This window comes from Dipodomys merriami, unplaced genomic scaffold, assembly GCF_024711535.1.
Source record: "Dipodomys merriami isolate MVZ:Mamm:240054 unplaced genomic scaffold, mDipMer1.0.p SCAF_1854, whole genome shotgun sequence".
NCBI classification, from domain to species: Eukaryota; Metazoa; Chordata; class Mammalia; order Rodentia; family Heteromyidae; genus Dipodomys; species Dipodomys merriami.
The window spans coordinates 32,625-60,619 of NW_027203220.1; the positions used below are offsets into that span (position 1 = coordinate 32,625).

The following is a 27,995-nucleotide window of genomic DNA, read 5'->3' on the forward strand; positions in this document are numbered from 1 at the left end:
ATTGTGGTCTTGTTGGTTTTCTATGTTTAGGACATCTTTTAGTATCTTTTGTAGAGATGATTTGGTGGAGATATATTGTTTGTTTTTCTTTGCTATGGAAGATTTTTATTAGACCTTCAATTATGATTGAGAGTTTAGCTGGGTACACTATTCTTGGTTGATAGTTGTTTGTCTTTAGAGCATGGCATACACCATTCCAGGCTCTTCTTGCTTTAATTGTCTCTTTTGAGAAATCTGAGGTGATTCTAATTGGTTTTCCTTTATAGGTGACTGATCTTTTCTCCTTGACAGCGTTAAGGATCTTTTCCTTGGTCTGAATTGATCCTGTGTGGCTTATAATTAATTGGACGATGGGAAGTCTTGTTCTTGTCTGGTCTATTTAGAGTTTTAAAAGCTTCTTGTATCTGAATATGCCTATCTTTTTGCGTGTTGGGAAGTTCTCTGCTGGGATCCTGTTGAACAAATTTTCTAGACCATTACCTTCTGTCTCTATATGCTCCTCTACACCCATTTCCCTCAGATAAGTCCTTCTGATGGTGTCTTCCAAGTGTTGAATAGATCTATCATATTTCTTGAATTTGTCTTGGATAGTTGTATGTTCTTTCTCTATAATACCTAGGCTGTCTTCAATGCCGGAGATTCAATCTTCTGCATAGTCTAACCTAATGTCAAGACTTTCTACTTTATTTTTCATTTCTTTTCCTTTTAATTGGTTGGCTGTTATGGCTTCAAATTCTTTGTTGGAGCTTTGTTTTAGATCTTGTATGAAATTCTTTACTTCCTTAATTTGGTGTTCAGTGTTTACTCTCAAATCACTTAGTTGATTGGTTATGGTTTCCTTGGACTCCCATTCCTTCTGTTGGGATCTATTCAACGTTCCCTTTGTGGTCTCCCTGACTCCTTTCAGGTGACTGTTTATGGATTCCATGAATGGCTCTATTGATCTTTGTCTATGCTCATCCAGCTCTTGCAATTCTTGTATTACTCTTTGATTAGATTTCTCACGTTCATGTAACTTCTCTAGTTCTCTTTGACTGATCTCTGCCTGCTCACACAATTCCTTTATTTCTCTTTGAGTATTCTCAACCTGCTCACGCAATTCCAGTATCAATCTTTGAGTAGCTTTCTCAAGCCCATGAGCTTCCTGTTTAGATCTTTGGTTTGCCTCCTCTCTCTCCCTAACACGTTCACACTGAGTCCTTTGCAGGGTTTCAATCTTTTCATTCACCATGTTTACCAGTAGTGTTTGTAGAGCTTTTTGGGAACTCTCGTCTGGATTATTCATTATCTGTTCTGTCACCTGATTATCTTGAGTGGGAATTGAGATACCCGGACTTGCCATTTTCCTTGTGTTTTTCTTGCTTGTTCTGCCCATTTGGGATGAAAGTAATGCCAGTTTTGTGCTAGAACACCATTTTAAGGCAAGCATCAACCAAAGTCCTGTAATTGCATAGTCAAATGTTTGAAGATACAATCTAGTTCAACAGATACAGTCCATTCAACATTAAATAACTATGTTTTAATGGGCTAAGAATACCAAAGAATAATTTGACAAACCAGAAATTATTATGTTTAGGGAGAAAGGTGGGGAAAACAGCGTTAGAGGAATGTGGAAAGGTAAAAGGAAAGTGAAATTAACCAAGTCCTAATCTCACAGAGGGAAATGGATTGGAAATGATGATAGAAAAGAGAGAAGAAAAAATTTTTAAAAAGAGACAAGAAAAAATGGAAAGACAAATATTTAAATTTAAAAAGTGAAACTCTTAAAATTAATGAAAATTTAAAGAAGTAAAATTGAGAGATGAACATGGATGAGAGGAGGGGAGGGATAGAAAGGAGACCTGAAAAACTAAAAAATAAAAATACTTCAAATAATTTATAGGTATAAATAAATAATACTGTTATTAAGGAATTTAATCCTAAGAGGTTTTGAATTGAGTGATACGTTTTTGGATTAAGAATGTACACAATTGTGGATAAGGTCTTATAATCAATGACAGGTATATAGGAGGTGAACAGAACAACAAATCATTCATGCAAAAAGAACAAAAGATGAAAAAGTAAAACGAATGAGAAAGAAAGAACAAAAAAGACCAACAGGTCAGTAAACATTTTTTTTTTTATAAAGCACACACACACACACACACACACACACACAGGTCAGTAAACATTTTTTTAAAAAGCACACACACACACACACACACACACACACACACACACACACCTAAAATAAAAGTTATAAGAGGAAGAAAAAAGATTAATGAAAACAATTTTTATCATCAAAAAGTAAAAATTTAAAAAGATACAAAAAAGACTTCTTTGATTTTGTTTTTGGGGGGTTGATGGGAAGATCCTGTATCTCCCTTGTGTCAGTAACCAGTCTCTTGGTGGAGTCTCTGGTTTGCTTGTGGTGTTTGGTTTTCTGTGGCTTGATTGGTTTCTTAAGTCAGTTTGTTTGGGCAGGCAGAAAAAATTCTGTTGGTTTACCCAGAAGTTTGTGATCGCCTCCCAGGCTAGTTCAGTGGGAGGGAGATCTGCTTTCAGTATCACAAAAGAGGGAGGTGGCTGTTTCCTCTAGTTTGGAGTTACTGTAATAAGGCTGGGTTCTGGGTAAAGTTGAGGCCTTTCAGCAAACAGTAGCTTTTCCCTGAGGGGCTAGCTTCTGAGACATTCACAAAGTCCAGCCTGGAGCCATTCTCAGCGTTTATTTTTACTGAGTTTCAATTGATTGTCAGGGCTGTTGTAGGGAGGGGCAGCCTCTGGCTCTGTTTACCCAGTGAAGAAAGCCACTCCTTTGTGGGATTAGCTTTCTCTGCCTTGTTGTTGTGACTTTCCCATGGGTGGAGTTGAGAATGGCAGGTTAGGGTAGGTACTTGTGACTAGCTAAATGACTCTTTTGTTTTCATCAAAGAACTGAGTTGGATCTAGCTACTTAGCCAGGCTTTTGTCTACATCAAAGGTGGATATCTCCAGTGTTTGGGTGAGGGGTGTCCTTCCCTCCTCTGCTCCCTTTGAGAAGGAGTGAGGATGTTAGTTTTGTACTCACGCTGGAGTGTGGGTTCCTGGGTAGCCTCTGGTCTGCTATCTGCAGGATGAAGATATCTGCTACTTGTCAGTTCTTGCTCATGTTGAGTAAAATCTGCTTGCCCGCTGCATCTGGCACATTTGTCCCAGACTCTCTGGGTTGTAGTTATGGCAGCTATGGATGGCACCACAGCCACCACAGCAACCTCAGCCATGGCTGCTGGAAAATGCTCAGATCTGTCTCCTTACCTGGATTTTTCCTCTCTGCCCAAACTCTCTGTAATGTGATGGCACACTTGGTTTGCCTAGGACTGTTCATTGGAACACTAGAACTGCTTTCTTTGCAAGAGCTTGTTTAGCCACCAGATTCTCCTCCGCCATTTTCTCGAAATTTCTGAAGGTGTTTAAATATTACTGGAATTGTTTTGGAATAAATAATGTTCACCTTGACTATCTTGAGAAAGAAGAATTGGTTTCTCAGCACTATAGGTAAGAACTTGAGTGAAAGAAACAAAAGGAAAAATGAGGAACAACTCAACACATACATTCAAAAGAAACAAAACCCAAGAAAACACCAATTAATTCAGTACTCAAGAACCTGCAGGAAATGCAAAGATTTTTTTAAAAAATAGCTATGATAAGCTTATGAAAATCCTGACTACGAGGGAGTCTACTATTGTGAGGATAGTGGTTAAAGTTCAGACTGGACAGAAAGATCTGTACACAATGCCAGGCACTTGTTATTCTAAATTCCAGGAAGAATAACATAAAGTAGACTGAGCCCACGATCATACACAAGTAGGAAGCAAGATTCTATCTGAAAGTTAATCAGGATAATTTAGGGCTGGGGGCATGCCAAAGTGGTAAGAACAACCATTTAGGAGACACAAGACACTCAATTCAAATTCCAATCTTATGTGTATTAAAGAAAAAAAGCTATGACTTTAAATAATGGGAATAATTGCAAGATTTGAATATTTGAGTGGAGAAAAATCCATGAGAGAGGTAGAGTTTACCCATGTTGTAATACTTTCTACTTAAGTGATAATATTATGTGGTACTCCAGACATAACAGAGTTACCTTGCAAATGAGCATGGATGTGCATTTGTGTGAAGGAAATACTCTATTTACATAAGTGTAAATTAAATACTTTTGGGGGGTAGATTTTAGTTCTTGTACTAAGAGCCTGGGTGATATCTCTGAGTCTTTTCACTCAAGGCTATCACTCTACTACTATGAGTCACAGTTCCAATTCTGATTTTCTGTTGGTTGTTTGGAGATAAGAGGCTCATGGACTTTCCTGACCAGAATGGTTTCAAACCATGATCATCAGCTCTCAGCCTCCTGAGTAACCAGGATTCCAGGCCTGAGTCGTCCATGTTTTTAATAATTTAGTAAATTGTACAGTTACAGAAGTTATAATTTATCATTATAACCTTTATAATATATGTGTTTATATTTATATCAATGCATACATATAGAAATATTTTAACATATTTTGTATCTACAGTAGATTTATGAAATCATCCTTCATTATAAAATAACATGGAAACAAGTTTAATGAGGAGCAAAACAAAGGGAATTGTCACATGTTTCTTGTTGTTGAATGAAATATGAATTGTGAGAATCAGTTTGAGAAAACCATTTAACAAAATGGATAATGGCTATTAATTCCAATCCCTTTATTTGCCCATATTGTGCATCCTCACACATAAGTGTCAAAGTCAAACCACACTTTTTTGCCTTTGTATTTAAATCACATGTTATAATTTAGGGGATAGGTGAAGTAATCAAATAAAGATTAAAATGATACTAAGTGAGGCTATGAGTTAGAGCTGAAAATTATTTTAAATATGATAATAGCTAATTTAATCCCATATTTTTTCTTTTGCTCTATTGTCATATACCTCATTCCCACATTAGGAAAGTACATAGAAGGTTCTCACTAAATTATGTGGAAAATTATGAAAAATGTATTAAAAGAATATGGGCACATCGGGGCTGCGAAAGTGGCTCAGTGGTAGAGCTCTTGCCTTGCATGCCTGAGGCCATGGGTTTGATTTCTCAGCACCACATAAGCAAAAAGAAGAAAGCCAGAAGTGACGCTGTGGTAGATTGCTAGCCTTGAGCAAAAAAGCTGAGGGACAGCACCAGAGGGGCCCAGAGTTCAGGCCCCTCGACCGGAAAGAAAACAATAACAACAACAAAAGAATATGGGCACAGTCTGGTTTTAGCTGATTGGTACCTGTAGGGGGTAGTGTGCTTTTGAGGACGTGAAAAACGTTGTGATGTAGATGAATGAAGGGATGTGCTAATTCTGGAAAATTGGCTAGAGGATTGCTCCCAGAAAAAAAGTGATGAATTTTCCCAAAAGGTTAGAGTAAAATCACTCTCACAATCATGTTCACTACTGCACTATTCACCGTAGAGAATTTATGGAAACAGCCCAGATGCACTTTAGCAGAGGGATGGTTGGAGAAAGTGTTGCACATATACACAATTGGATTGCACCCATCCATTATAAAGACTGTTACAGCATTTGCAAAGAAATGGATAGAACTAAAATTATGTTAAATAAATGAAGTCACAGCCAGACACAAAAAGAACGCGTATTTAGAAGCCAGAATTTTATGCAAGTTAAAAAACAGTATTAATCAAAGCATGCTATTTGTAGAGGAGTATTTAACAGGTGTAATTTCTTATAAAATTGAACTTTTAATCCAACAAAATGAATACCAGGAGGCTACCACTTGGAAAATGTGAGGGAAAATCAAAGGGAAGAAATAAAGAGACTTATGGAAGTAGAGAGTGAAGCCATAATATTCAATGCAGATAGTATGAAACTAATAAAAACGAAAGTGGGTTGAGGTTTGGAACGATGTGAGAAAGTTATGTAAAGATCCATTGTATTTATAAACTGATTCGTTGAATGGAAAACATTTCGTACACCTATTTAATAAAAATATAATTAAAAACAATGGAGACATCTGATCTTAAACCATGAGTCAATATTATACTTGCCTTCTCAGAAATTTTCTTTGCAGGTATTTTCCTCATAATGACAGAAAAGTGAACAATGCAATGTATATCAATACATCACTTTGCATATCCTAAATAGACAATATAAAAATCACAGTAAAAATATTAGAATATATCACATGATAAAATAAAAGGTAGAAAGTATCAAACTCTGATTGTTTTTCCAAGTACTTTACCTTTGGTATCTAATTTAATCCTCACAATAATCCCATAAAGTGAAACTATTTCTATTTTTAATTCTAACATGATGATATTTAAGTCTTCAGAGTTGGAATTACTAGGACAACATTCTACACACGGTAAGTGTTAGCCTGCGTTCCATTCCCACTATATGAACTAACCTCATTCTATTTTATAACTAAATACCAGCACTCAGTCTACTAATTCTAGGAAAATTCCCAAAATTATTGTGCACACTCTAATAATATTTCCTTTATCTTTGTTAGAAAATAGGTAACTAAGACGGACACCGGTGGCTCACGCCTATAATGCTAGCTACTCAGGAGGCTGAGATCTGAGGATTGTGGTTCAAAGCCAGTTTGGGCAGGACAGACTGTGAGACTCTTATCTCTAATAAACCACTAGTAAACTGGAAGTGGCACTGTAGTCCAAGTGGTAGAGCACTTGCCTTGAGTGGAAGAGCGCAGGAACAGCACCCCAGCCCAGAGTTCAAGCCCCATGACCAACAACAACAAAAAAAGACAAAAAGTAACTGTAAGAAGAAAACTCCATGTTCATAATCAATTTATACCTCCCTAGTGAAAGGAACTGCTAAACTATAACATTCTTGATTTCTAGCTCAAAATAGTAGAAATCATATTTTATGCCTTCACTCAACACTGCACTGCCTGGGGACCCCATCTCTGGTTAACACAGTCTTACTGAAAGAATGACCTGCCCAATTCCTGATGGAAACAGACTGCAGGCCTTTTGGAGCAATCGTTTCCACATTGTAGCTCACCTAAATTTTTTACCATTTGAAGTATTTTGATTGCTTTTTATACCCACCATTTTGAGAGAAATGTACTACTTTAAAATGTTATTAAAGAAAGAATGATATAAAATCACATTTGACCCCAGATAAATATTTTAACTTTCATATACCCAAAAATGCAGTCTTACCTATCATTAATGTTAGGAACGAGAGGTTAAAAATCATTGACACCAAGACCTAATTATGAATTAAAGACTCTCCAACTTGTGAATACAATTGGTTTAAAAAGACATCAATACTACTGCATTTTTAAGTCCCTATGATAATGATAATGATTCGCTATGATCATCATAATGATAAACTATTAACACTTAAAAATAACTCATTTTCTTGGGAGTAGGACGAAAAGGACAAGGTTAATCCTAATTATTTTAAAAGACCTTTATTTAAAAGTTCACTCATAACTATAAAGATTCTAAAACTAACTGAAATAGAGAGGAAATAATTTAACTGCATCATCTACATTCAATGGACTATTAATAGAAAACAAAATTATACTAATAATTAGCTTACCCAATTCACTTAATTCTTTTATTCTATTCCATTTACATTCATAAAAACTGGGTTTTCATAAAATGAAGCATAAAAAAGCGTATATACCCACTTACTTTTTCAGATCTTCACAATATTTCAGAAATTTTAGCTCTACAGTCAATGAACTGAAATAATACTAAAATATTCAAAGGATTTTCAGAAATTGCAAGACTTGCTCTGAGATGTTATGTATATTGGAACAGATATTCAAAAAGCCTTATTTGTTAAAGTTGCCGTAGTTTCTCCCACAAAAAAGCCATTAGTAAAGATACCTGTGCATGTACAAAACACCTTCAAGTGCATCCACAATATGGACATAACACTTGCTTTTTGTTTGTTCGTTTTTGAAAGGAATATCTAACAAGCATATCCACAATACTTATTTTCAATGAATAAGATGGGATATTCAAACATAATATGGGTTAGATTATCTCTTAGTGAGAATAGATATAATCTTGCAAAGAAAGTGATTTTCAACAGAAATCCGGAAAGAGTTTATCCAACTTGTGTTTCACAGGAATAATCAGAGAGTAATACCTGTTTGGTCAAGTCGGTCCAAATCACTCTATGAGTGTATCTTAAAAGTATAACCAATTTAAGAGGTCAAATACGTATTTTGTACTGACAATCATCTTATAGCAACAACTTATTAACTAATTATGTCTGTATCTTCTTACCTAACATACAATAAGAGCTGAAAGCTGTCTCTTTTTCTAACTTAATATTGTAAATGCTTTGATTATGATGTTATTATTAGACAAATAATATGTACAAAGGCTGGTTCCACTGAAATGACATGACAGAACACTGATAAATAAAAACATTGCAACACAGTTAGCTTTTTTCAGCCTCACCCTGTCCACATTGGCAAGCAACATTGCAACAGCACACGCACACATATACACATACACACATGTTCGCACATGTACACACACATATACACGCATGCTAAATTCAGGGTTTATTGTACAAAAAAGTCCACATAAAATATTAGTGATTAGGACAAATGATAATATGCCTTATTACAAAATAATACATAAACCATTACCACGCATGTTACATTTTACCTGCCTGTCCACATGTGACCACTTAATTTAGTTTTAATTAATTAATTACCTTATTAATTAATTTATTTGTTTGGTGCTACTACTAGGGCTTGAACTCAGGGCCTGGCTTTGTCCCAGAATTTATTTTTTGTTTCAGTTTTCTCAAGGCTAGCATTTTACTGCTTGTACCACAGCTCCATTTCTAGGTTTTGCTGGTTACATTCAAATCAGAATCTAATGGACTGTTTTTTCTTGGTCTGCTTTCAAACCACAATCCTCAGATTTCATCTTTCTGATTAACTACTACTAAAGACATAAGCCATCAGTGTGGCTTCTACTTTTTCCTATATAGTTATCTAATGCACATACTTAGATGGTAATTTTAAAATGAGAGTATAGAAGCAAGATGTACAGTGATGATACTGTCCTGTCAGAAATTCAAGTTAGTAATGTAAATTTATTCTTAAAACCATACACAAAAATACCATGATATAGTGTAAGAGAACTCACTATTGAACATAGGAGCCTTAAGAGCTTTCTAATAGATCCATTATTTATTGGTACCCAACATTAGAAAAATGTATGCGGCATTGGTAAAATAGAAGTCCTTTGCATGACTACATACATTCCTTGTTTTTATAAGACACTTGCTTTCATCTAAACAGTAGGCCTGTCTATTGTCTCCATGTGATTTTGATGATTGAAAGTGCTTAGTGAGAAGGTCAAAATGTATTAGTAGTCCTTCACTATCAATTCTCATTTTCTTCTTGGAGAATATAATAATCAAATCAATAGTTCAGAATCGGCAAGCAATACTTCAGAATCATGCTTCCAGTGCAAGTGGATCACCAGTAAGAAATCCTCAATACCAATTTCCACAAAGTTTTGTCACAGATACAATCTCCCTGCCTTCTCTAGCTGCTTTACTACCCTCTTATTCCTTCATTGTACAAGAAAAGTATGATTCAACTGATTTCAGTCAGATCTGTTACTAGAACTATCAAGGATTTATTTTACTGTCTGTAGTTTGGTAAAGTTATGTCTCTTTACGTAGGCTACTAAAAATGTATTTACTAACTTCAAGTAAATACATAAATTCGATTTCCATCTCTTTTAAAAAATAAAATTTTGTTTGCTCTACAAATTGATCAGAGGCATGGATTATGTGGCTAGCTACGTCATTACACATCTTTCTCTTTCTTTCTCTCTCCCTTTCATGGTTCTCATATATAACACGATTGCTCCATAATTATCCTAATTTATTTTGCTTTTATATTTTTGGTTGTATCATTTCACTTTTTGCTCTGCCATTTCCCCAATCATTTATATGGAAGGCATTATTTCCTATTTTCTCATGCCTAGAATAAGCTGCACATGAAGACATCACTTGTCCTCATTTTCAGTGTGTACATTTGAATATGGAGGAATATCTTTCCTCTGCTCTCCATCAATTCCCTACTCTCCAGTTAGAATAATTTCGAATAGTAAAATTGGAAAAAGAGAAAATAAATCATGGTAAATAAACAGTTGCAGAAAATTCACCAGATATTTCTGACCAGTTCAACCAATGTGAACTATTAGGGAAATACATGGACATCTCATTCCCACTGGCACTCAAAGTCTCTGGTTAGGCAATTCTTAGGAATATGGGGAACAAGATGAAAAAGTAAGGAATGTTATCACTTGCAAGAAAAAAACATTGGAGAAGCATCCAACCATATTTCTTCAATGGGCTGTCGAAAATATTCAGCTTACTACAGTGCGGAGACTTCTTTCTCAAAAGGCCACTTATGTGAATAGTAGGGATGATGATCAGTATATCCCTCTTCAAGAAGCCTACGGTGGACACTTAGACATTGTCAGTGAGTTGGTGTCTCAAGCGGCACATGCAATAACTGTAGATGACTGGACACCCCTGAACAGTGCATACACGTGGAATAATACCAGAGACGCTTCTTTCTTACTTCATCATGATACAGATACCAATGGCCAAACTAACGGACTTTTTAAAAAAATTTTTTTTTGGTCTGGTCGTGGGGCCTGAACTCTGGGCCTGGACGCTGTCCCTCTTCTCTTCAGCTCAAGGCTAGCACTCTACCACTTGATCCACAGCACCACTTCCCGCTTTTTTTTCTGCTTATGTGGTGCTGAAGAAATGAACCTTGGGCCTCATGTATGCAAGGCCAGCGCTCTACCACTGAGCCACTTTCCCAGCCCAAATATTTTTGTTTGTTTGATTTTTTTGTTGTTGTGGTTTTGTTTTTTTTTTTTTTTGGTCGGTCATGGGGCTTGAGCTCTGGGCTTGGGTGCTGTCCCTGTGCTCTTCAGCTCAAGGAGAGTGCTCTACCGCTTGAGCCACAGTAACACTTCCCCAAACTAAAGGACTCTTGACACCCTTATATCTTGCTGTTGAGAATTGAGATAGCAAAGATACGCTGGATCGCCTTCTGTTGAACCATTATATAAATCCAGGCCTGAAGAACAACATAGAAGAAACTCTATTTGACATTGCCAAAAGCATAAGTATGTATCACTACCTCTAAGAAGTTGTAAAAGGCTGTACAAATTGTTCACTGAAGTCCTAATGGTCGGGTTAAGTTTCTTAAATTTCAAAAATGCAAGTTCATCTTTTGTGTCCCTACAAAATATTTTCACAATCCAAATAAGAACAATATCTTTTTTTTTGGTCGGTCATGGGGCTTGAACTCTGGGCCTGGAGCTATCCCTGTGATCTTCAGCTCAAGGTGAGCCCTCTACCACTTGAGACACAGCTCCACTTCCAGTTTTCTAGTGGTTTATTTGAGATAAGAGTACCACAGACTTTCCTTCCCAGGCTGGCTTTGAACCATGATCCTCAGATCTCAGTCTCCTGTTTAGCTAGGATTATAGGCATGAACCACCAGTGCCTGGCAGCACCAATATTTTACTGTAAAAATTCATGGATTCTGCAGAATTCTTCCAAGTGAATTGCCTGCCTTGGATGGAAAAATGTATTCAATAGATTTTGTAAACATGTATAATAATTTCTTCAGAGTTTGTGATTTTTTAATAAGAAATCATTTTAATTTACCTGTTGAAATGAGTAACAAAGAAACTAAAATATTTCTGGTGCTTCTCTGAAAAAGTATATTTTAAAATATTCTATATTCTATGTTTGCATAATGTTCATAATTTATTTTCTCCTAGATATACATTGAATTCTATATTATTTTATAATATATACGTTCATTAATGTGTCCTTTCTGATTGTATTCGATATAGAAACAGTTTGATTCCTTTTTTTCTAGGTCTTAATATTATTTTTCTTTGGGATAAAATGACAATGTTGTCTAATTTGAAAAGTTTTGTAAAGTTTATGCTATGTAAACGCCTTTCTGAGGTGATTTAATACACTGATGTCAAACTAAATTTAATTATATGAATTACGTGTATTGTTACACTTGTAATTTTGTAATCAACTTTTTAATCACTTTTTTCATTTCTTGCATCTGAAGAATGAAAAATATGGAATATTTCTCAAATTTTCATATTATCCTTGTGCAAGTGTCATGTTAATCTCTGTATTGTAATTTGAGTGTACATGCTGCTGAAGCATGTAGTATCCTCTAAATTTAATAGTTAATGCTGCAATCTTTATACAGGCTTATATCTATGGGTGCCTACTTGTAACAAGGAAACCTTATTGTTCCTAACAATGCTATCGATCTTATTTCCCTAAAATTCTGTGAATATTGGGAAAAATTATATTGATCAGTCGATTGCTCACATTTGCAAACTTTTTTTGCCAATGAATATCTTAAGTCTTTTTATTTGGAATTTGATCATACTCTCTATTATTTATAGTTAGGTCCAAAGGTGATGGCTTTTTCAAGTCCTTATTTATCCAGCTTTGTGGACCTAATGGATTCAAACTAAGCGTTGCTTAAGCGCTACTTCTAAACTTCTTCAGCTGACATTTTCCCAAATGAGGTGTTACTGGAACAAATGTCTACCTGAGCCTTTACCCTTCTTCCATGTGGGAACAGACCAACCAGAATACCTTACCCTGACAGCAAAGATTTTCTTACTAGAACAAAACTAATCTTGGTTACAAGGGATCATAGAGAGATGAACAGTTCAAACAGAACTGTTCAGACGAGAAGGTATTTTATCAAAATATAATTGTTTATTATACCTTCCATTTAAAAGTAGCTAAAGCCAAGAAGTGAAAAAATTGTTCGTATTCATGATTACTTAATGTCCTGGCCTGCCTGTAAGTTCCTGGCAGGAACTTACACTCCTGCCTTTTTATCACCAAATATTTTCATAGTTGCAGGAGAAGTGCATATGTTTCTCCTCGTTATTAGGCATTAAATTGATAATGTTTTAATCACAGTGTTTCCTCTTGCCTCCATGCTGTAAATCTACAAATGATAAAGCTTTAGATCTAACTCTATCAAACACAGAAGTAGAGATAATGGAATCATACTTTAAAACAGAGTTGCCTTTGATACAGTAACTACAACAGAACAATACAAAACGTGTGTCTTTTAATCATATTATATATAGTTATATGTGCTGATTTTATATTTCACACAATGAAACTTACTAGAATTAGTTGATAATTTGACAAATAAATTGATATTTATTTACTTCAATAAACAGAATTGGAATATAAATATTTAGGTTTCAAATATGTATTAGACTAGAAAACGTATCAATGCAATCTTTTTAGTATAAACTTGTGATACATTATAACTCTTCTTGGTCTTCTGAATCCACATGATAATAAAACAATGTTTTCCTCTAATCTGTAATGGATTTTACTCTGCTGCTCTGTTTATTGTTTTAACTCGCTTGTTCCAAACTGTTTTTGTCCATATTTCTGAAGCATTCTTACTGATTATGCCCAAATTTTGCTAAGATGTCTAAAAAATATTATTCTTCTGCAGTACCCATGGGTCCTAGGATCCCAAGGCCCATTTACCTGCATCATCAGATAACAGGGGCAAGACTTTTCACCAAGGCCCATGCAATATATCAACACAATCTCAATTTCGCATTTCCTATATTTCAGGGCCCCAATTCCTTGAGATGCAGGAATTAGCTGTAAGCAATTGTGAAATGCAAGGCAACTTAAAATGAAGGATGAGATCACAAAATTTGAGAGAAAGTACTGTAATTCAAACATTCAACTTACAGATGACCAGCCCATATGAGTGAAAAAGTTCACAAATTGTCATAAGATTATTTTTAATATCCCTCACCTATGATTAACGAAAGATTTTATTCCAACATAAGTGGGCCAAAAAAATAGTTCCTAGAAGGATAGATCTATAATTGGTCTAACAAAGCCCGAAAACTTGACTTAGAGGTCAAATGTAATTCAGAAAAACATTTGAAGCACTAAGGAGTGCTTCAAAACTCTGGGAGTTCAGTACAACATGGTTCTGTGGTATAAAAATGTCACTCTCAAACCAATGATAATCTACATTTAATCTCCTGAAAGTATATTCCTTTTCAAATAAACTTTTAAAAACCATTTCGCCCTTACTTCATTGTTGGTGGGAATGTAAACTTGTTCAACCACTTTGGAAAGCAGTATGGAGGTTCCTCAAAAGACTTCACATAGATCTCCCCTATGACCCAGCAATCCCATTTTTGGGCATTTACCCAAATGTTTACAAACAAGACAACACTAAAGCTACCAGCACAACAATGTTTATTGCAGCATTATTTACCATAGCTAAGATATGGAAACGACCCAGATGTCCCTCAGTAGATGAATGGATCAAGAAAATGTGGTATATATACAGAATGGAATTCTATGCCTCCATCAGAAAGAATGACATTGCCCCATTTGTTAGGAAATGGAAAAACTTGGAAAAAATTATATTAAGTGAAGGAAGCCAGGCCCAAAGAAACATAGGTCTCATGGTTTCCCTTATTTGCAATATCTAGTATATGTATGAGTCAAGCGGAAAAGGTCAGATAATGTGAGGTCAGGAAAATGAACCCTTAGATATGTATTTTAATGTTTTTTTCTTTCATGCATGTGTTTCTAACGCATTTATAAGATTATCTCTTTGTTGCTTTGTATGTCCCTCCCCCACAGTATAACCCCTACTTTCACTATGTTTGATGTCAGTATAACTTGTGGAGGAGATGGAGAAAAACCAGTGTTTAAGGATACAGGTGGACCTCTTGCAACAATGAGAATAACAAGTTGTCATGTCCAAAACGAGCCTTACAACGTCGGAGCGGGGGGGGGCGAGGGGGGGGAAGGAGAAGGATTGGGATTGGGGGCAGGGGGGAGGCTGGGAGGGATGTAAAGGGTAAATCAAAGGAGGAGGCTGCAATGCTTGGTAAGACATGTACGCATTATCCTGCCCATGTAATTGTAACCCTTCTGTACAGTATGTTCACAAATAAAATTAAATTAAATTAAAAAAATCACTTACGCCAAAATAACATTTGACAAGTTGATGATACTTAGTGACATTACAAGTTTTTCAAGTGTAGGGAGCAAGTTACAATAGAGTTGAATTATTTACACAGCACTAATGCCAAATATGTTCAACCATTCAATAAAGTGTAGAATAGTACCACCCACAATTTGTGTTTTTCAGTATGGGCCTTTCAGAAATGTGTTTAATATGTCAGCCTCCTAAATTTCAAACCCAAACTTAGCTAATAAATTTCATCATTTAATAAGGTACATTTTAAACAATCACAAATAGTTGCCTCATCATATGTTATTTTATGTTTTCCCTCTGTCTAACATAGTAAGAAATACGACTTTAAGTCTTGAATATGGGTACTAATCAGAGATATGACAAACATAATATCTGTCTTCTATTTCTATCATATTCCTATCTAGGAATAAATTAAAATGTTCTTTTTCCAAAACTTATAGGTAGTAGAAAATATTATTCCATGTAAAATAAAAGAATCACACGATTTTACAAAGCCATTTATAAAAATGCATAGTTAGGAATACATTCTAAGCCATTTTTTAACTTTCTTTTTGACTAAAGATTAATCTTTCAAACGGTTGAGAAAAAATCATGTTTAGGTGCTTCCCGTCTCCAGTCTTGCAAATTGTTGCTGCAGATGAATGAATTATGGAAATATAAGCTGACATCATTTCAAGAATATGCAGGATTGAAACTCCATGGAATGTATATAAACCTTTCAAAGTATTAATATACAGTTTAACAGAATGAATATCAGAAGTTGAAACCAAAGAGGAATTATAGTAAAGACATAAAATGAATGAAAAATGAACAAGGAGCAAATACAGCTAGAATACTGAATGTACACATATGATGAAGGAAGTGGTAAATTGGAAATAAATCTTGGAGAAAGGGTTGGTTGAGAATGATAGAAGGAGTGACTCTGATCTAGGAGCATTGGACAATTAGATGGATATATTTAATTGTAACACAATTGCACAAACTTTTAAAATTCAGTTAAAAACACATCTAGAAACAAAAACACACAAAAATCACAACCAAACAGCAATCTCTAGAGAGTATGTATATGACCACTCAAAATTTTAATCAGTTAACGAATGGCAGTCGGGAAAAGCAAACAAAGCTGTTCAAAGAGGGAAGTTTGGGATAGGGGAGAATTTTCAACAGAATTAAATAGATTGTCTAAGGTTATAAATCACCTATATCTGCTGCATACAGTATCTTACTTCTACGAGATTTCTGTCTGATCTGGATAATCCAGTCCTGAGAAACACTTGGTAGCTTGTGAGGTAGAATGGAAGAAACAAGATCAAGAACGCATTACTCCACTGGAGAGAAAACGATCCTCTATATTTTCTCTAATCTCTCTTCCCTACTCTTTCTTCATACTTTTAAGTCAATTGATTTTGAATTATATTTTTCCTTCTTTCTTCTGGCAAAGTAATTGGTCAAAGTAATTTCATTAAATATTATTTGCCATTTTCTTCTTTCATGCTGTTTAATTGGCCAAGCGAGTCCATAAAACTTCCCTCTTGTATTTGGTTGCCATGAAACAACATCTATGTTAATAAGGAGAAATCTAATGTAAAACTTTGTATCCAGAAAACAGTCCAAGATGCTGTGATCACAAATATTTGGCTATATATTTTTTTCTTTTACCTTGAAAGACTTCTTGTGTCTAAAGTGCCCACAAAATAAGTACTCCATCACTTGTTGGTTCAATCAGAATTGTCTAAACTCAAAGATATATTTTGCTAAGAAGATGCTTAGAGGAAACCACAAAATACTGCACTTTTTAATCTTCTCTCTTAAGATTCTCCTTAGATACCATATCAGGAACAGTGAAGTTATTCTATGCAAAATTATTTTAATAGAATATTTTTCTCTTGGTCTTCATTTGTTCACCAAGATGTATGGAGGAGAATAGAGTTAAATCACCCATACCTTGGAAGAAAGTGTCTGTTACAAAAGGAAAATGCTTCTATGTCCTACTTCTATGTCCTACTCTTAGCTCTTGCCAGAGTTCCAATTAATCACAGCTTCTTGGCTTCCAGTCTAGTGAAGCTGAAGGACCATACGGGCTCCACCACTGCTACATCTTCATTATTTCTCTTTTAAAACTCTTCAAGTTGCCTCATTTGGATGTGGAATGTATTTTCATGTCTTCACTCAATCAGTTCTGCATTGTAGTGAGCCAAATGGGCTCTGTAAAATCACTTTAGGGAGTAAAAATACTAACACAATTTACATCAAAAAGTTTTGGCCTCCCTTCACTGCTGAAGTCAATACGCTTAGCTAAGGCTTCTAAGAAAAATTTTATTATTAATTTTTCCATTTGCTCAATTCTTTTCTGAACTTTTTGGCATATGTAATAAAAGAAGTCTAGACTACCTCATATTAATAAGAATATTATTTTTGTGAGCCACTTAGAAATGTGAAATCATTGGTTTGAAGTATCCAATCAATTTTTTTTTCTGTGTTTCACTGCTTCACGTCCAAAGACATTGTGGAAAGTGTTACAAACAGAAATGTGTAATCCCAACACCTTCTTTCATTGTGGAGGGCACTTTCTCCCTAAATATTTTGACTCAAATTATCTTTTTCAGAGAATTACTATTTGGTAATTGAAGGTACACTCACAAATTTTGATGCCTTAATTTTTAAAGAACTTTTAATTTAAATTCCAATACAACCTTCTTTCAAACAGTGAGAATATAGTTCCTGGGTAAGGACAATTCCAAGGGAACCTACAGGAATTACAGCAAGGTTTCTGAGGTTTGTTTGTTTAGTTTGAAAAGGAGCCATCTTCATCCATATTGCTCCCTCTCTACTAAGTCTCCTTGGATTTCTTTGCATGAGAGCCTATTCTTCCAGGCAATTTTAAATTTTCTTAATAGGCTAAGTTATTAAAAATTTTGAACTATTGAATTTTACCTGTCATAAATTTAAAACTGTTGAAAATCCTTTATCAGAACTGCAAATTCAGCAATCCTAATTCCACCTTTACCATCAAAATGTTAACATGCTGTTTTCATGATATAGTATCCATGCAGCTATTATTTTCCAGTGGCTTTGTTTTGCATATATGTAACCATATTAGCTGATGCTAAGCAAAATGAATTCCAAGATATGGAACCAGATTTTTTTTTCATTTGTGGATGTTGTTTTTGATGAACTATGTGATTTCTGTTTTCTTTGGGGTTTTCCCCTATGGTTTATCCCTGCTGTATGGTGAGACAATGGTGAGACAAAGGACAAAAGGCAAACCAATGCAATAGCAATACTCACAAGACAATATGTTAGAAATGTACTTTACAACTTGTGAGGGGTGAAGGGGTGAAGGAAAACTGTGAGAAAAATGAGGGAGGGGTAACAAGTTTGAAATGTTTTTTATTCACTACCTTACAATTAGTGTAAAGTCACTGTACATCAATTTGATAATAAAATTGAAAAAATAAGCTGTGTAAAATGTAATTTTACTGTATTGGCACACTAAATATTATTCTTTATGTAGTAACATTTTAAAAATCAATAATATTTGGATTCTAATTTGAATTAATTACCCCTTATTTATCAGAGGTTCATCAACTTGAATGTTATCCAACTAGACACTATTTTCACAATATACTTGCCAAATTTTTCAAAAAAGAATAAATTTAGTACTTTCTCATTCTAAAACAGAAAACAGGGTCTGGGAAGATGGCTCAGTGGTAGAGCGCTTGCCTTGCATGCCTGAGGCCCTGGGTTCGATTTCTCAGCACCACATAAGCAAAAAGAAAAAAAGCCAGAAGCTCAAGTGGTAGAGCGCTAGCCTTGAGCTGAAGAGCTGAGGGACAGCGCCCAGGCCCAGAATTCAGGCCCCACGAAAGGACCCAGTTTAATACTATGGAAACCCATAATTTTAAAAGTAAGTAAGTTTTTAAGAGGACAGACTATATGTGTTCTTCAAAATTCCTATGACTAACTACTACTCATTTTTAAATTCTCAACATTCCTAAGAGATTCAAAACAGTACCTGTTTGCATGTTAATTAATTCTGCAATAGATGCAGTTTCCAATGGGGTGTCCAGATTGAGAAGTAAACAGAAAAATAGCCACATTCTTGTAGAGGATAAAACTGAAGCATGTGTAATAATTAATTCTTCAAGAGTAAGCAATTGTTTATAAGAGTAAGCTATTATGTCTATGACCATCAATCCCAAGATTTATGCCATAAAGTCATCCTAGCCCAACAGTTTCCAACTTGTAAGGGATACCTTAAAATTCCTTAATTCACATTATGAATACCTTATCTCTATTTTGAAAAAATACTACACCTCTGCTAATGTGACACCCTCCTTGTTCTGAAAAGAACACCACAATAAACAGAGCTGCATCATTTTTCCTCCACTGGTATTCTTGAGATCAGAACACTTGCAAATATTATTTATATTTAGACTTTTTTAACTATAATAGATATTCAGTATGCTAAGATAGGAAAATTATGATTCAAAGCCCACCCAGGCAGGAAGGTTTCTTAGAATCTTATCTCCAAAGAACTTCTCTGCAAAAGCCAGACCCAAGTGGCACTGAGGTTGAAGTGGTAGGGCTTGAGCCTTGAGCATAAACAGGATCAGAGACCCTGTCCATGCCAAGAGTTCAAGTTCTAGGATGAACCAATAAAAAAAAACTGAAAAAAAACCCCAAAGCTAGCATTTCTCTCCATGTATACAAAGACACGTAAATAAGGAAATGGCTTCCTGTGGTACATATAGGTAGAAGAAAGAAGATGTCACACAATTACTCTCTTCATACCATATTAAACCAAACCTTTAAAAATTGGTTGTTCTAAATATATAAATTAATGTCATCCATTTTTGGCAACTCTGTCTAGATTATTCATATTAACATGGTATACATGAACTCTGCGAATTATCTATTAACTATGTTCTAATTATAACTGTCGTGAAAGAATATCTAGGCAAATAGAATGCCAGAATTATTTGTGAATTTTTCAATTAATCCCTCTACTTTGAAAGAATTTTGTAGTATCCTATAGAATATGAAATTACAAACAAAACCAAAAAATATATTTTAAATCTAAATTCTAATTTAACAAGGTCTACAAAATCCTACATTAGACAAACTTTGCTATTTCTCCAGTCTTAAGCTTTTGTAATCCTTCAACATTTATTTGGAATCCAACAGAATGAGGGATGGGAATTATGAGCTCTTTTGCATCTACGAATGTTCTGTAATGATGAGAGCATTTAAAACACAAGTGAGGATATATATGAGGTGCATTCAATAGGAAACTTGACTTCTCAAAACATAATGACAAAATTAGGCCAAACTTCTAACTGTGTATTCCTTTCTTGTTGTTTGGTTAGTTTTACTGAGACAAAATTATTCTATCTTCCAGGGAAGGTATCATTATGTAATTCCACTCTCTTATCTCTTGTCTGAGTGCTAGAATTCCAGGCTTGTATCACATTGCCCTGGCATAGTTTGTTTATTTAATCTAGAAACAGAGTAGAAATTCTGAACTTCTCCTATGATTTTATCCACTAGACTGACTGCTCAGACTGTTTATGTACTATTTTCAAAGGTGTTTTAACATTTGACCCAGGATATGAACATTTTTTGATGCACCTGCAGGCTTCCCTGATTCATTCCACTATGTATCCTATCCCGTTAAGAATGATTGCTTGACTCTCTTACTATCTCTGGTCCCTACCTATGTAATATTCTCAACTTCTGGGGGAAAGTTCACTTGAGGGCTTTCTAATATTAAAAATTATCACTTGATTCTAGTCTTACTCAGGACCAATTTTCTATTGTTTTCTAACTTTTCTACATATTCTGAGAGTTGTTTCATTTGTGTATTTTTGTGTGCACCTATAAGTGCCTCTGTGTGTATGTGTATGTTTGTATGTATGTATGTATGCAAAAACTTAAAGCTGTAATTCAGCAATCTTGCTCGTGACTGGTATCCCAGCTTTGGCTGGTTAATTATAGGTAGTGTCTCAAAGCCTATACTGTCCAAGCTGGATGCAAATTGAACCTCCCAGACTCCTTTACATTCTTAGGTTTTAATTTTCTAGGAGTATCAACTTTTAAACTTCAAACACTTTTGTGAGTGTAAAGTCTAACTGTAGCCCAGATTTTTAACTCAAGAATTCATATAAAGTTAGATGAACATATACAATACATATCCTGGGTGTACACTGTTAGAAATGTGATCATAAACCAAGTTGTTGTGAAATCTGAGGATTGGGTTTTAATGTCAGCACGGATAGGAAAGTCCTGGAGACTCTTTTTCTCCAATAATTACCAGAAAACTGGAAGCGGCACTGCAGCTCAAGTGGAAGAGCACTAGCCTTGAGCTGCGTTTCAGAGGGACAGTGCCCTGTCTCATATTTCAAGTGCCACGAAAAACAACAATAAAAAGGAATATAAGAAAAAGAAAGAACAAGAAATGTGATCTTAGCCACCAGGTTCATTGCTAGTATAATTCCTGTTCCCTCAAGATAGACTCTATTTTTCCAGTTAAGTCTGTTCTCACATATGTGACTTGCATTGGAAAAAGAATCATTCTTCCATTCTCCTTTTTGCACATTTACATGATTAGCAAGCGTGATTTAGAAAGGGAGTGGCCTCATGCTTCACGTTCCACTTAGGGGTAATGCTTTCTCTATATCACTCCCATAAATCTATATATGGGACTTGGCTTTATTGTTTCAATTTTTTATTTGTAGAGTCTTGTATATTGTATTGAACACTTATACATAAACACAGAACTTCTTTTTCTCCTATAATTGCTATTGTTTCTTTTATGGTTAACTCATGTACAGTTGGGAAATTAATACACAGCATATAGACTCACAAAAAATTATCTGAGAACCTTCTTACCATTTAAAATTCACCTTAATTTACAGAGCACATGAGAAGTTTGAACAAAATATTCTCATGGATAATGTATTTATAAGCAATTTAAATTGCATTTGTCTTTACTAAGTTGTCTCTGAAACACGTGTTACCTCATGTCCAAAAGTGTCTTTGTGCTATTTCAATGAAGCCAGAAAACATTCATTTTTTTCTGGAGCAGCACCATAAATTGTTACTGGAAGTAAGTGGAAGTAACTGTTACTGGATGTGGAAACTGATCCCAGGAGAGGAATTTAACATAGAGAAATGACAAAGTTCAAGTTAACTATTGCTTTCCTTTGTACTGTACAAGAAAAGAATCCAAGGCTGGAAGGAAATTCTGTCCCTGACTTTTATGAGTGTGTCCTTTACTCATATAAAACTTGTCTGTAAACTTCTGGTTGAGAGTTTTGCAAAAGGAAACAATATGCCATTTGAAGGCAGGCATAGAACAAAAGGAAATAACTTTGTTTTAAAAGTGTTCTACTGCAAAGAAGCAAAGACATGGAGGTTTTAAAGTGTCTTATGGATGGATGTTTCACTCCTGAGATGATTCTCTTGTTGCAGGAATCAGTTTTCAATTCCTTTAGTCTGGTCTTGAGTTTTCCATAGCAATAAGAATTCCAAAAAAGCAGGATCCAGTGAGTATGATCAGCAAAAGCAGCCTCTTCTCAGACCACCACTATTTTAAGGAGAGTCCCAAAGAAATACCCAGGGTTTTTTTGGTTTGCTTGTTTGTTTAGTTTGTGCTGGTTCTGGGGCTTGAACTTAGAGACTGGCCCCTGTCCCTGAACAGTTGTCTTTCTTTCCTACCTGGCCCAAACCTAGTACTCCACTGCTTGAGCCAAAACTCCATTTCTGGCTTTTTTGGTGTTTAATTACAGATAAGTGTTTGACAGACTCTCTTGCCTGGGTTGGCTTTGAACTAAGACACTAAGAAAGCTAAGTGACATCAACTCTATGGACTTCTCTTTTGAACCTAGAAATATTAGATGAAGTTTATTATAAAGCTAATATTTGACAATTTTTAAAGAAGAGAATATGTTTAGCAAAGAAGCCATAACAAATAACTCAGAAAAAGTAGGTGCACTACTAAATCATTTGGGAAGATTACTATTGATTTCATCATTCCTTTGGGGGAAACTTAAACCTATATTTGCACTTTTTGTTGGTTGTGGGGATTGAACCTTAATCCCGGGCACTGTCTCTCAGCTCTTCAGCACAACTTGAGCACTCTACCACTTTAGCTACAGCACAACTTCCGGGTTTCTGGGGTTAATTGAAGATAAGGGTTTCATGGACTTTCCTGACCAGGCTGGCTTTGAACCACAATCCTCTGGACTCAACATCCTGAGTAGCTAGGATTACAGGCATGAGCCACCAGCACCCCACTCATAATTGCATTTATGTGCACTTAATGTCACTATGTAGACAAAGAATGGAAATATGAACCATATGATGTGACATTGCAGCTTTTCAGAATAATTAAGGTAGCAATAAATATGTCCTCCTTTTCCATTTTGTTACATAAATGACTCATGAGCTATGGGACTCTTACATTAGCATCCTCTTTCATCTTTGTAGGTGTATTTAATATTAGGAAATGTTCATAGATAAATACAGCAAGACAGATTTTTAGAAAGCAAAGGAGATCAGGTATGAAAGATCAGCATAGAAGGAGATACATTCATCACACAGAGATTAAGAACTAGCCTAGGAGATTTTGAATGCCAAAGGCAATGAGGAATAAGCCTAGTTGATAACTAGTTCTTTAATAAGCAAAAATGGTTCCCTAGAACGGTTTCTACTATACCTTAGTTACTACCATTTATTCTTTCCATCTGGCGTTATTCCTTCTCTTCTGTCACAACTGTTAATTAGCCTCTGCCTGTTTTGTAAGATGACTGGCCAAAATAGTTTCTGAATCTCACTTACACTATCCTTCTCATTGTGATTAGCAGTGACCCCACTAAAAAGCCTGGAATATTTGAATTTCCAGAATTAATCTTCACCTGACATCTAAGCACATTCCTAGCATTAATTGTTATGACCCAATGAACAAAACATTTTTTTCAACACAGTATCCTTACATAGGTAAAGTACATGTATTAGGAACTTTGTCAGGTATCAGTATGGAAGGAGCAATTATATATTCCAAGTATGGGTTCTTTATTTCGCATTTACTAACTAAATGTTCACTGTTGTTGTTGCTGTTGTTTTGGCAGTCCTGGGGCTGAAACTCGGTGCTTGGGAATTATTCTTCAGCGTTTTTTTTCCTTCAAGGCTAACCCTCCACCACTTGAGGCACAGGACCACTTCCAGTGTTTCCTTTTCAATTTATGTGGTACTGAGGAATTGAACCCAGGGTTTTATGCATGCTAGGCAATCACCATACCATGAAGCCACATTCCCAGAACCCTAAATGACTTTCTTAAGATGGCATTACATTTTCATTCTATAACTCTGTATCATAATTATAGCCAGGAATTTTTGCTAGAAAAGAGCATTGAACACAGTACTTGAGTCCAGTAAGGCTAGATGGACAATGGATAACTGTCACAGTGTAGCCAGGGCACAGAGGGACTTACCTCATGGAGCTGGTACAACAGACTGAGCGAGACAGCTCCTGACCCACAGCCTACCTCGAGAATGAGAGGACCACCTTGGTTCCAGCCACATGGGGTTGCTGGACCACCTCCTCCAGCACCCATTGAATCAGTTCCTGAGAGAAAAAGTGAAAGAAAGAAGGTCAAAATTACACTTAAGCCAGGTGCTGGTGGCTCAGGCCTATAATCCTATGTACAATGGAAGCTGAGATATGAAGAATGTGGTTTATAGCCAGCCTGGGCAGGAACACCTGTGAGACTCTTATCTCCAAAGAACCACCAAAAAACTGGAAGTGGTGCTGTGACTCAAGTGGTAGAGTGGTAGCTTTGAGCTGAGGAGCTCAGGGAGCTGCCCTAGGCCCAAAGTTCAAGCCTCATGACTGAAAAGAAGTGGACTTCCCACCACAAGAAGTGGACTGAATAGCACCCATTGTCCTAGGGAGCATGGCAGAGAAGTCAGGCTGAGCTTCCTGTCAGCTGGGAGTCATTAGTAGGTCACCCGGCTTCTCTATGCCTCAGTTTCCCCAGCTTCAAAACTGAACAAAGTGAATGATCCCGTTACTCATGGGGATAGAGTAATAAAGAAAGAGAGCCATGTTTTGTTTCATAATCCCATAACTGTTGCACTGTTAATAACACACACCATTTGAGATCTTTCCGGGTATCTTCCTATCATATGCTCACAGAATTGCCAAGAACAGTATCAGATGGCCCCTCCCTCTGTGCCTGTCCCTGCTCCAGAGATCCCTCTGTATCAATCCCTTGTTTCCTCACAACTGTCCCATGAAGAGATTGAAGTCCAATGGTTGAGGCCCAACCCAGAGATTCACCTCTGGTCAAGAATTGGCTGCCGTGGACTGAGTTTGGAACAATCCATCTAAACCAATGACTGAGCATGTTGCTCCATATCTATCATCCCAACTACAGAAGAACAGGCCTCGTGGCTCAGGCCTGTCACAGATCGGAGGACCATGATCTAGCCCAGAATGAGCATATATTAATTCTCCATCTCAGAAATGCCCAAGACAGAAAAGCTTGACTCGCATCGTAGAAGACTTGACTGGCAAGCCTAAGGCTATGAGGTCAAACCCTAATATACCAAAAAGCACCAGAGTCCCAGTGCCAGAGGCTCATGCCTATAATCCTAGGTACTCAGGATGCTGAGATCTGAAGATCACAGCTCAAGATTTAAAATAGGGTTGGCCTTGCCCATCAGACATCATTATGAGAAGACCCAGAGACTGACCTATGCTGTTGCGCTCCATACTAGCAGAACTCATATCCTTACTAAGAGTTGGCCATGCTCTCTGTCCTCCTGGGAAGCCATCCCCTGCAGGCTACACTCCCAGATCCTCCCAAGCTCCCACTGCCACCAACCAGGCCCAAGGGAGTACACAGCTCCATTGCACACAGATCCCTTGTTCTTGTAATTTAACTGTGCTGTGTCCCCTTCAAGCCTCTCACCCTTCCAGGCCCCCAGACCTCAGCTGTGAAGCCCATACATGCCCAAAAGATAACAGGTAGAAGTTACCAAAGCATTCGGCCTCCTTGTTACAACCCAATTCTACACACACACACACACACACACACACACACACACACACACACACACACACACACACACATCCAGACAGGTGACAGAAGACTCCTGCATGCAGTACCTGCAATTTGCCAACGGATCACTCACCTGAGCACAGTCAGGCTGTACAAGGAAAAAGATTATCTCTCTGTCTCTGTCCCTGTCTCTGTCTCTCTGTCTCTGTCTCTCTGTCTCTGTCTCTGTCTCTGTCTCTGTCTCTGTCTCTGTCTCTGTCTTTGTCTCTGTCTCTGTCTCTGTCTCTGTCTCTCTCTCTCTCTCTCTCTCTCTGTCTCTCTGTCTTCAGGTGAAAGTTTGACTGAGCACAGAAGACAAGGGCTCACACAGCAAGGGTGTCTATCTTCTGCATCCGACACCTCCCATCCCCAGAAAAAAAGGAAAAAATCCCAGAAGGCAGGTGTAGACATGCTGCTCCCCACCTCTGACTAAAGCCACTGGGCTCCCACCAGGGAGTGGAAGGGCGCAGATGTGCTGCTGTGTGGTTCCCACTGCTCCAGGCCAGGGGATCTTTGGCGCCCACTCCTCACCCAACCTGCATCTCCCCTTATCCTGGGCACTAGTCGCTGGGGATGGGGGTGGCATCCTCGGGTCAACCCCCACCCCCACCCCAGGGCACATTTGTGGCAGGGCGTGGGCCAGACTGTGGGGCACAGGGGAGGCGAGGTCAGGGTCTGAGGGGAGGTAGTGGTGTCAACAAACAGAGAATCAAGGTGCTACTGGGCAGCAAGGAATGTGGGAGTGGCCACCATTCTTGTATCCCATTGGTCAGAAAGAACTATGAAACAATAGAGGTGTGGCTGGAATCTTCTGATGCAGTCAGAATGGGTGGAGTCAAAATGACGGCAGCCCCTTTCCCAGGGAACTCTGTCCAATCCAGTTGGGGACAAGAGAGTGACCCACTTTAGCTGGATGGCTGCACAGATTGTTGTGTATGTCTGTTTGTTCCCAGACCTTGAACTCAGGATCAGGGCACAATCTGTGAGTTGTTTTTGATCAAGGCTAGCTCTCTACCACTTGAGGCACACGGCTTTACTTCTGTCTTTGATGGCACAAGTTGGACAGGAGTCTCAAGGACTGTTCTTTCTAGGGTGACTTTGACCATGATCTTCCTTTCACAGCCTTGTAAGTTTTAAGGAGGACTGCTGAGAGCCACTGATGCCTGGTTTTGCTGATGATCTTAGACAGACCTGTGAGTTCCCTATCCTCAGGTTTAAGTGGTAGGAGCTGGAGCCCACAGCTTGAATCCTGGGCTGCCACCAACAAATGGCAGGAGATCCTATGAAATTCATTCCTATTCATATGATTACCAAAGGAATGTGATATATGTCATGATTAAATGGGCAGTACTTGAATGATTCGAGGATAAAATTATACACAATTACATAATAGGATACTGATCGATATTAATTAATACTTTATGAAGCATTTAAACAATCACCTTCATTAAATGGAGGCCAAATGAAATACCTACGAATTGGGCATCACATAGCATAGAGATGCCATTTTTTTTCTGCCAGGACTGGGATTTGAACTCATGGTCTAGGTAACCCTGCTGTTGCACTTTGTGGGAAGGGGAAGCTTGTCTCCTTGAATTTAAGAAATTCAAGTCTGTTTTTTAGGCCTGAAATCGATGCCCACAACTAGAAAACATACTATTTGTTTACATTTTAAATATATGATTTATATTTTTAAACATATGTTGATTCCATATTGCATTCAGTGTAGTTATTTTATTTTCTGTTTTATTCATGTACTGACTTCTTATTTTATTAACTATTATGACACATAGAACA

The 27,995-nt window shown here is 36.8% G+C and overlaps 1 long non-coding RNA gene and 1 pseudogene across 1 annotated transcript; both read right to left on the minus strand.

The window, feature by feature from the left end:
* Positions 1 to 12,136: 12,136 nt before the first annotated feature.
* LOC138830199 (U6 spliceosomal RNA) lies at positions 12,137 to 12,233 on the minus strand (annotated as a pseudogene).
* Positions 12,234 to 20,256: 8,023 nt separating this feature from the next.
* On the minus strand, positions 20,257 to 26,364 carry LOC138830198 (uncharacterized). The gene is made up of 3 exons (XR_011372913.1): positions 26,293 to 26,364; positions 24,588 to 24,721; positions 20,257 to 20,324 (listed from the first exon to the last, which is right to left on the minus strand). It is a non-coding gene; the product is annotated as an uncharacterized lncRNA (long non-coding RNA).
* Between the last annotated feature and the right edge of the window lie 1,631 nt (positions 26,365 to 27,995).